The sequence below is a fragment of the Mustelus asterias genome, chromosome 21 (genome assembly GCF_964213995.1).
Source record: "Mustelus asterias chromosome 21, sMusAst1.hap1.1, whole genome shotgun sequence".
In the NCBI taxonomy this organism is placed as follows: domain Eukaryota; kingdom Metazoa; phylum Chordata; class Chondrichthyes; order Carcharhiniformes; family Triakidae; genus Mustelus; species Mustelus asterias.
This window is the reverse complement of record NC_135821.1, coordinates 14,314,124-14,324,827: the sequence shown is the minus strand read 5'-3', so window position 1 is coordinate 14,324,827 and position 10,704 is coordinate 14,314,124. Positions and strand designations below refer to the sequence as shown.

The window sequence follows — 10,704 nt, the reverse complement described above, 5'->3', positions numbered from 1 at the left end:
TGCCATTTCCTGAGTGAATGTAACAAACTGTAGTTTTTTTTAAAAACTGCAATGCTTAATGCACGTGAGGTTCCTGCAGTCTCACACTACAGAGACCCCTGCAGTCAATATCATGAATTTAGAATTTCTTTTCATGGTTAAATTACCCAGCAGGCATCAACTGGTTTTACCCACTTGGGCTGTGAGATGTAACTGGCAAGCTCTCCACCAATAGAAAGGCATACTGGTGGAATGGTCAACCCTGGCAGACATTACATCACCACTTATTTATGTAAACTACTCTCAGAGGCCCCAGCCCTACCTCACAGCACTCAGAGAAGATTCCAGGCGCCCTCATAAAGACCTGCAATTAAACAAAAACAGCAGATACAAGTCACAGACACCAGGCACTTTTCTAAGGCAAGGCTCTATTTTTCTTTCTTGGCCCCCTATTTAGTACTGTGTTAACTGGCTACATTATGCAGCAGAGAGAAATAAAAACAGAAAAGTGGCAGCTCCACAAAAAACCCAGAACAGGCACAATGGGCTGAAAGGCCTCCATTTTCTGCTGTTCATTCTATGAAATACAAGATGGCTGCCAGCACCCATAGAGGGAAAAGACAAAGGCAATGTTAACCTGCTTTCTTCCTCATTCTTAGGCCATACAGTGCATTTTCTGTTTATTTATTTGGAATCTATATTGCATTGTAACAAGAAGCTTTCAGTGCAGGTGATTGCAATCCAGTTTAACTCATTCCAAACAGCCAGAGTGCTGTTAACAGCAGATGTCTTGACCAATTTCCCTCCCATTTCTGTTTGACAACTGCTGAAGGACCTTTAGGAGTATTTTTGTTACTCAAACAGATAATTGTCAAGGATCCCTAAACTGATGTTTATTTTGATGAGACTTTGACACCTGCCATTACTCACTCACTGGAGATAGTGTGGGAAAATGGCGTTGAGGAAGAAGATCAGGCATGATCTAGTTGAATGACAGAGCAGGCTCGAAGGGCCAAAAAAAGGAAAATTATTTCTTAAAACCAATGAACACTTAAGAGCCCTCCCTGCCCTCACCAGTGGCACTGCAATCCAGCCTTAACAGTCACGTAGGTAATGATGGGGTGTGTCCCACTGGCATACCAGAATAACAAATGCAAAATGCAATGTTGCAAGAGGTGGCAATGAAAAGACAGCAGGGCATGTCGGAGTGAGATATATAATGAGAGTGTGGCGCCTTCTCACACAATCTCGATCTGGGTTTGATTAATGAATATTTCCTGTATTCACTCAGACACTAAATGTGCAGTTTTCAATTTAATACATGTGTTAAACTGAGGGGAGTGGGGAATAAGCAATATTCATGACATAAGGGGGTACAGTTTTAAGTAATATTGCTTCTATCACATGGCATATTCTTCATTTGTTTTCTCTCTAAAACAGAATCTGGGTACTATTTATAGCATGTGGCAAAAATAAGGGGGCTGAGATATCTGCTGAAGGGTTTTTTTCCATCATGAATTAATTCTCCCAGGGGTTGTCTGATTACTCAGTGAACAAGCAGCCCAGTCCTTGGCGGTTGAAACCGGATTGATCCAGTCTCAGCCAGCTGGCTTTACATAAATTCCAGGCAGGCTGGGTCCAAAATCCGGACTGGATTTGAGATCAGTCATCCTCTCACTGCACCATCACCACCACCACCACCAGCAACAACAACAGCAGCAGCAGCACACGCAACTGTCTGGTTAACGAGAAAACCAACCCAGCTCCCTCCTTCCCCCATCGCCTTCACTGTGCCCCCATCCCCCACTCCTGCAGCAAATCCCCTGATTGACTTGCATAAACACCGAGAGTTCTTGTGCAATCATAGCGCAGCTCACTATTTCTTTTTTTAAAAATATTATTGTTGCACAACAACGCATTTTAACTAGACTGTAGCTTAAAATTAACTTGTTCTGATCAAAAAAAGTCATTTTCCAAAGATAAATTAACCATATGTCGATGTGCCTTATATAAAAAAAGTCATTTTCCAAAGACATAAATGTGCTTTATTAAAAAAAAGGTCATGTTCCAAAGGCTTTATAAAAAGTCATTTTCCAAAGGCTTGAAAGTGCTTTATAAAAAGTCATTTTCCAAAAACATGGTTGTGCTTTCTTAAAACAAAAAGTCATTTTGCAAATACATAACCACATTTTGACGTGCTTTATTTCTAAGCATGTATGTATACGCAGGATTACTGAGAAGAATGGTCTCATGGTGCCTGTGTTTTTTTTGCGTTGCTGTTTCTTGTTGGCATCTGTACAATTTTATATGCAGAGCCGAATTGTGTTTGCTGAGCTGGTTCAGCGGTTACAGTTTGTTTAATATGCCTGACGAATCACTAACCCCCACCCCTCCCCCACTGTTATTGCAAAATGCAGCATATACGGTTAATGATTGCAGACATGTATAGAGCACACAACATTAGCCGCTCTCCACCAAGATAGATTTCTGCTCTGAATTCCCCTGGAATAAAGAGTACCTTTGTGCAGGAACAAAGGAAGTTACTGTTTGGCAAGTGGGGAGGGGTGGGGTGATGTTAGGAATAAATACCTCTCTTGATTTATTAGTGATAAAGGTGGCAGAGGCTTTGACAAAGAACTCACTCTCATCTGAGAACAAAAGGGCTGCCAAGGCAACTCCTCTGCTTCATTCCGATTCTCACGGAAAACCACAACAACATTACATGCAGAGCTCCCACCAATAAATGTTTATTGCAGGCACCTCAGCCTCCTCCATCTTATAAATCAGTGATAATTACTGGGCGCCGCTGATTTTAGAGATGAGCCTGCATTATTGCGAGAAAGGTCAAATAATCTTGTTTTTCAATGAGCCAGATTCAACAGCAGCATGCTCTGGTTCCTGTGTGTCTGTCAGAACAGCCTGTCACACGCCTAGAGCAGCACTTCTGAAGCTGAGTGCATTTAACATACAATAGATGAAAGCAGGCTGGAAAAACACTCCTGGCTTTAATTGCTGATTATCATACAAGGCTGCAGCAATCTTGTTTCTGTATAACGTACGGAACACGTTTACTCTATAATTTACACAGCAGTATTACTGCGTAGAATGCATGGCATAGAAACAGGCCATTCGGCCCATCAGGTTCCTGTTTGTATTTATGCTCCATGCGAGCCTCCCACTCTCTTAAACCATTTCAATATAACCTTCTATTCCATCTTCCCTCATGTCTTTATCTAGCTTTCCTTTAAATGCAACAATCTATTTGCCTCAACTGCACCATATGGTAGGAACTTGGAGCAGTAGGCCATTCAGCCCCTTGAGCCTGCTCCATCATTCAACTAGATCTGATGGTACACATGGCTATAATTGTGCATTGGTGATAGAGGGAATGAATGTTTTTGGAAGGGGTGTTTTGTCCTGGATTGTGTCAAGCTGCATTCGTCCAGCCAAAGGGAGAATATTCCATCACACTCCTGACTTGTATTTTGTAAATGGTGGCTTTGGGGAGCCAGGAGGTGAGTTACCACATGACTCTTTAGTCTCTGACTTGCTCTTGTATGGCTAGTCCAGTTCAGTTTCTAGTCAAAGGTAGTCCTCAGGATGCTGATAGTGGAGGATTTGATTGATTTGATTTATTATTGTCACACGTATTATCATACAGTGAAAAGTATTGTTTCTTGCGCGCTATACAGACAAAACATACCATTCGTAGAGAAGGAAACGAGAGAGTGCAGAATGTAGTGTTACAGTCATAGCTAGGGTGTAGAGAAAGATCAACTTAATGCAAGGTAAGTCCATTCAAAAGTCTGACAGCAGCAGGGAAGAAGCTGTTCTTGAGTCGCTTGGTACGTGACCTCAGACTTTTGTATCTTTTTCCTGATGTAAGAAGGTGGAAGAGAGAATGTCCGGGGTGCGTGGGGTTCTTAATTATGCTGGCTGCTTTGCCGAGGCAGCGGGAAGTGTAGACAGAGTCAATGGATGGGAGGCTGGTTTGCGTGATGGATTGGGCTACATTCACGACCTGTTGTAGACCCTTCCGGTCTTAGGCAGAGCAGGAGCCATACCAAGCTGTGATACAACCAGAAAGAATGCTTTCTATGGTGCATCTGTAAAGGTTGGTGAGAGCCGTAGCTGACATGCCAACTTTCCTTAGTCTTCTGAGAAAGTAGAGGCGTGGGTGAGCTTTCTTAACGATAGTCTTGGCACGGGGAGGAGGACCAGGACAGGTTGTTGGTGATCTGGACACCTAAAAACCTGAAGCTTTCGACCCTTTCTACTTCGTCCCCATTAATGTAGACAGGGGCATGTTCTCCTTTAGTTGGCTTCCTGAAGTCGATGACAATCTCCTTTATTTTGTTGACACTGAGGGAGAGATTATTGTTGCTGCACCTGTTCACCAGATTCTCTATCTCATTCCTGTACTCTGTCTTGTCATTGTTTGAGATCCGACCCACTACGGTGGTGTCGTCAGCAAACTTGAAAATCGAATTGGAGGGGAATTTGGCCGCACAGTCATAGGTGTATAAGGAGTATAGTAGGGGGCTGAGAACACAGCCTTGTGGGGCACCAGTGTTGAGGATGATCATGGAGGAGATGTTGTTGCCGATCCTTACTGATTGTGGTCTGTGAGTTAGGAAGTTCAGAGGGAGGTGTCAAGGCCCAGGCCACGGAGTTTGGAGATGAAATTCGTGGGAATAATAGTGTTGAAGGCTGAGCTATAGTCAACAAATAGGAGTTTGACATCGGTGTCCTTGTTATCTAGGTGTTCCCGGGTTGAGTGGAGGGCCAGGGAAATAGCGTCTGCTGTGGACCTGTTGTAGCGGTAGACAAACTGTAGTGGATCCAGGTAGTCCGGGAGGCTGGAATTGATTCGTGACTAATCTTTTGAAGCACTTCATAATGATGGATGTCAGAGTCACCGGCCGATAGTCATTAAGGCACGCTGCTTAGTTTTTCATAGGTACCGGAATGATGGTTGTCTTCTTGAAGCAGATAGGGACCTCAGATAGTTGTAAAGAGAGGTTGAAGATGTCTGTGAATACCTCTGCCAGCTGATCTGCACAGGATCTGAGTGCACGTCCGGGTACCCCATCCAGGCCAGTTGCTTTCCGTGGGTTGACCTTCAAGAAAGCTGCTCTGACATCTGCAATGGTGACCCCAGATACAGGTTCATCCAGGGCTTCCAGGGGGGAGGGCATGCTCTTGCTGACCTCTTGCTCAAAATGGGCATAGAATGAATTGAGCTCATCAGGGAGGGGTGCATTTGCGCGGGCGATTTTACATGCCTTCATCTTGTAGACTGTTATGTCTTGCAGACCTTGCCATAGTCGGCGGGGGTCGGTGTGGCTAGCCTGGGACTCTAGTCTGGTCTGGTATTGTCTTTTGGCATCTTTGATGGATCTCCTTAGATCGTTTCTGGCTTTCTTGTATAGGTCAGTGTTGCCTGACTTGAACGCCTCAGACATGGACTTCAGCAAGCAGTGGAACGCCTGACTTGAACGCCCTCAGACATGGACTTCAGCAAGCAGTGGATATCCCTGTTCATCCATGGTTTCCGGTTGGGGAACACACATATTTGCTTCTTTGGCACACAGTCTTCTACACATTTACTAATGAAGTCAGTTACTGTAGTGCCGTACTCGTTCAGGCGGGTTGCAGAGTTTTTAAATACTGACCAGTCAACTGACTCCAAGCAGCCCCATAGGAAATCATCCGATTCCTCAGACCAACATTGCACGACTCTCTTTGATAGATTCTCCCACTTCAGTTTCTGGACTTCCAATAGATCCCATGGAGCTTTCTGCTACAGTGAAGAATTTTAAATATCTGCCTTAAGCTTCCAAGCATTTCCCTGGCAATGTTTCTCTGCACATCTCTTTCTTGAGCTTTTCAGTTGAGGATTCAGCGATGGTAATGCCATTGAATGTCAAGATAAAGGTACTGTTTAATCTGTTTCCACCATCCTATCAAGCAGAACTTTTCAGATATAACTAATTGTTACATTAAAAGCTTTTTCTCTTTATCATCTCTGGTTCTTTTGCCAATCACCTAAAATTTGTGCCCTTTAGTTATTAACCTTTTAGCTATTGAGAATTACACTATTCGTATCCATAGCAGTATTATTAGAACATAACATATAATGAAGGAGCTAACTATACAAGATGTGGTTCAGTGGGTAGCACTCTTGCCTCAGTAAGACTGTGATGGATGCTGCATTGTCTGAGATGGGCCAGTAAAAATGCAATTGTCATTAATAAATCTGTAGTATAAGACTCTGGCGCATACACGGGGTTAATGTGTGACTGAGCATAGTACCAGTGATGCAAAAGAACATATGACCTGCACCTAGGTGTCAGTCTAGTGTTGGATTGAGCTGTGTGTAGAAGCAGGCATGGAGGCAGCTCCTAGCTTGAACCCTTTACTATATATATATACATATATACATAGTTCTTATAGTTAATAATACATAGTTAACTTAAGACTATAAAGACCTTATTAAGACTTAGTGAGCAGGATCCGATACTATACAACCTGGTAGCAACGGATGGAAAAACCCAAAATCTGCAAGGAATGCAGAGGAAAACTAAAATCCTGTAAGATTAAAGAAAAATCTAAAGAAGCATTTGGACCCAAAGAAAAGCTCAAGCAGGAGATGTGCAGAGGAACATTGCCAGGGAAATGCTCGGAAGATTAAGGCAGATATTTAAAATTCTTCACTGTAGCAGAAGGCTCCATGGGATCTATTGGAAGTCCAGCTTCAATTACAAGAGTGCAGAGTCAGCAGACTTAGCAGGGGTGAGCTAAAGCTTTTAAATTCCAGGATAAAGAAAGTCCTGAGAAACGTTTAGATAGTTCAATGGTCAGAAATTATCATTCAGAAACTCCATTGAAAAAAACAGATTCCTGAGTCGGCACTTGAACACGTGGCCTCTGAGCTCACTCCAAATAGGGGAAAAAGTAATTCATTAATTCAGAAGAATCACGACTAAGCAATCATCTTTAAATACTTGCTGAGACCAGGATTTGACACTCTTGTGACCCTAATGCATAGCGCTGAAACAGAGTCATCGGCGGCTAGTTGATCCAAACAGCCATTGTTTAAAAATACTTTCAAGCCTGTGGAAAGTTCCTTAATTTGTTCTAGCTGCCAAGATTTTCCCTTACCTTCCAATTGGCTCTCCCATATCAAATTTGGCTCATTGTTTAACTTAGACTTTGGTCAAATTCAAATTGGGTCTTCCTCGGACTTGAGCGCCCCATTTCTGTTATTGCCAGGAGGCAGTTTAATTTAAAACAGCCCTGGTTTCTCCGTTTAATACCCATCCGTAAACAGAAAGGTGTTTTTTTTTATGTTTGATTGGCCTCTTTACAAGTGGTGGTGTATTTTCTCCAACCCTTCAGTTTTGGAGTGATTGAGCCTTCTATTAATAATGCCAGAGCAAACTCGAGACAGGGTAAAATCAGAGGGTTAGTTTATTTTGCACAAACTCAAAAATATGTGTGGAAATGCACCCCCCCCCATACATTCACACAGTAAAAGAGGGATAAGGAAAAAGGAAGTATTACTGGGCAAAGACCACAGATAAAATAAGAATTATTGTTTAACTTGAGTCCAGAATCAAAGTTCCAATGGTGTATTTCTTCAGAGAGGTTAGCAAGCTGAAAACAATGCAGGGTAATTCCTTTTTCCAGTACTGCTGACTTCCTCAATGGGAGAAGCATTAGAGATGAATTAGTCTTGTAGTAGGCACTGGTACAGAAGTTCAGATGTTCCTGTAGAAACAGTATAGATGAGGGCCAGGCAATTTAAACCTGTACAGAGCTCCAGTTCTATTGCTGTTTTGTCGATGGAATATGGCAGACTGCCTCTTTTAGCTTCACAAGGCAATATTATATGGTCTAGCAACTTACATGAGAGGTGGTCATGGGACATAACTCCCACTTCTTCCCCTTAGTTTGGTAAAGAATATATATTTCTGATCTGGATTCTTGAGATGGTTAATGCTTTATCCATTCATACATTAACCAGAGGTTTCATGGTCCTTTGTCCTCACAGATAGATCATCTCAGTAGGCCGGGACTTTGTCTCAGAAATATAAAGGGGTCTTTGTGCATTTCCTTGGGAATTTAATTTTGGCAGCCACAGGGGACATTTGTGCTTCTTTAATGATAACGAGGTTGCTGTGGTTTTCTGAAGGCCAGAAATTCCTTTTGTGTGATTCGTCATGGCTTCAGTCAGTATATTATTAAAAAAATATGAAGTAGCCAAAGTGTGTGTGTGTATATATATATATATACATATATAATGTCTTCTTGGCACAGCAATAGATTAATTGGTTGAAAGAAAGAAGAATAATAGGCAACACATGGGATTAGAATTGTTGCTTGTGTGCAGGATAAGCATCAGCATAAATTTGTTGGACTGAACATCCTATTTCTGTGTTGTAACTTCTATGTAATTCTATGGAGGTGGCCATTCACCTCATTGCTGATTAACCTCATCTTGCACCATACAAAATGGCTACCCTGACTGCCTAGTATATCACTTCCATATATTCTACACTGCCAAGTATGATCTGTGCAGTCATTGGGTGAGGACTGAATCAAGTGTCAGAGATGTTTTCTGTGGTTAAAAGGCCTCCAGGACCTATACAACTGCCAGCTTTGAGAAATTCTACTTCAGCAGGGTATGTCTTTAAAGACTGAAAGAGGAAAGGGTTGAATTTTTTGTGAAAAAATGCGTGAAGCATAGAGAAAGATACAATGCCATCCCTTTAAGTAGTGATTGGAGCCTAAAGCTGTTGACAGAATCTGATTTAAAATTTTTCTGCAATGATTTTGTTTAAAAAGGGCTGCAGGGAAAAGCCTGGGAACTACAGACCAGTGAGCCTCACATCTGTGGTGAGTAAATTGTTGGAAGGTATTTTGAGAGACAGGATCTACAGGCATTTAGAGATGCAAGGACTGATTAGGGACAGTCAGCATGGCTTTGTGAGTGGAAAATCATGTCTCATAAATTTAAATTGAGTTTTTTGAAGGAGTAACCAAGAAGGCAGATGAGGGCAGTGCAGTTGATGTTGTCCACATGGACTTTAGCAAGGCCTTTGACAAGGTACCGCATGGTAGGTTGTTGCATAAAGTTAAATCTCACGGGATCCAGGGTGAGGTATCTAAATGGATACAAAATTGGCTTCTTGACAGAAGCCAGAGGGTGGTTGCAGAGAGTTGTTTTTCAAACTGGAGGCCTGTGACCAGTGGTGTGCCTCAGGGATCAGTGCTGGGCCCACTGTTATTTGTCATTTATATTAATGATTTGGATGGGAATATAGGGGGCATGGTTAGTAAGTTTGCAGATGACACCAAGATTGGTGGCATAGTGGACAGTGAAGAAAGTTATCTCCAATTGCAACGGGATCTTGATCAATTGGGCCAGTGGGCTGACGAATGGCAGATGGAGTTTAATTTAGACAAATGCGAGGTGATGCATTTTGGTAGATTGAACCAGGGCAGGACTTATTCAGTTAATGGTAGGGCGTTGGGGAAAGTTACAGAACAAAGAGATCTAGGGGTACATGTTCATAGCTCCTTGAAAGTGGAGTCACAGTTGGACAGAGTGGTGAAGAAGGCATTTGGCATGCTTGGTTTCATCGGTCAGAACACTGAATACAGGAGTTGGGACGTCTTGTTAAAGTTGTAGAAGACATTGGTAAGGCCACACTTGGAATACTGTGTGCAATTCTGGTCACCCTATTATAGAAAGGATATTATTAAACTCGCAAGAGTGCAGAAAAGATTTACCAGGATGCTACCGGGACTTGATGGATTGAGTTATAAGGAGAGGCTGAATAGACTGGGACTTTTTTTTCTGGAGCGTAGGAGGCTGGGGGGGGACCTTATAGAGGCCTATAAAATAATGAGGGGCATAGACAAGGTAGATCGTCAATATCTTTTCCCAAAGGTAGGGGAGTCTAAAACTAGAAGGCATAGGTTTAAGGTGAGACGGGACAGATACAAAAGTGTCCAGAGGGGCAATTTTTTCACACAGAGGGTGGTGAGTGTCTGGAATAAGCTACCAGAGGTAGTAGTAGAGGTGGGTAAAATTTTATCTTTTAAAAGGCATTTAGCTAGTTACATGGGTACGATGGGTATAGAGGGATATGGGCCAAATGCGGGCAATTGGGATTAGTTTAAGGGTTTTTTTTAAAAAAAGGGTGGCATGGACAAGTTGGGCCGAAGGGCCTGTTTCCATGCTGTAAACCTCGATGACTCTATGACTATGACTCTATGATTCTCTCGTTATATATCTAAATATTATTTTAAGCAAATGTGAGTGGTTATTTCAGAGTGGAGGAACTTGCATTTAAATTGCACTTTTCACATTCTCTGGACAACCTATCGCAGCGATTCCCAAACTATGGGTTACAACCCCCAAATGGGTCATCGAGATGGAGTTGGGGTTGGGAACTCCTTTTTCTCTGAGGTAGCAATGGTCTGGAGGCTGTGCCATGACAGTTGTAGGCCGAATGATTGACGCAGACAAACAAGGGGGAGACAGTGAGTCCAAAGCCCTCTTTAACCTTAGAAAACATGTGTGGCAGCGAATGTTGAGCAGGTTTGAGATGTTTGTGCACCAACATGCATATGTAGAGGGCAGAAAGTGTAATTGATTGACTGACTGATTGGTATGTCCGGAGGGCAGGAAAAGCTGGGAGGTCATGCGGTTGC

At 42.6% G+C, this 10,704-nt stretch overlaps 1 protein-coding gene across 1 annotated transcript in view; it reads left to right on the top strand.

Moving 5' to 3' along the window:
* The first annotated feature begins 304 nt into the window (after positions 1-304).
* Positions 305-10,704, top strand: part of LOC144509131 (activating transcription factor 7-interacting protein 1-like) — a 187,920-nt gene continuing 177,520 nt past the window's right edge. Inside the window, exon 1 of the mRNA XM_078237524.1 lies at positions 305-399. The gene's annotated coding sequence lies outside the window, so the exon portion shown is untranslated. The remainder of the gene's footprint in view (positions 400-10,704) is intronic.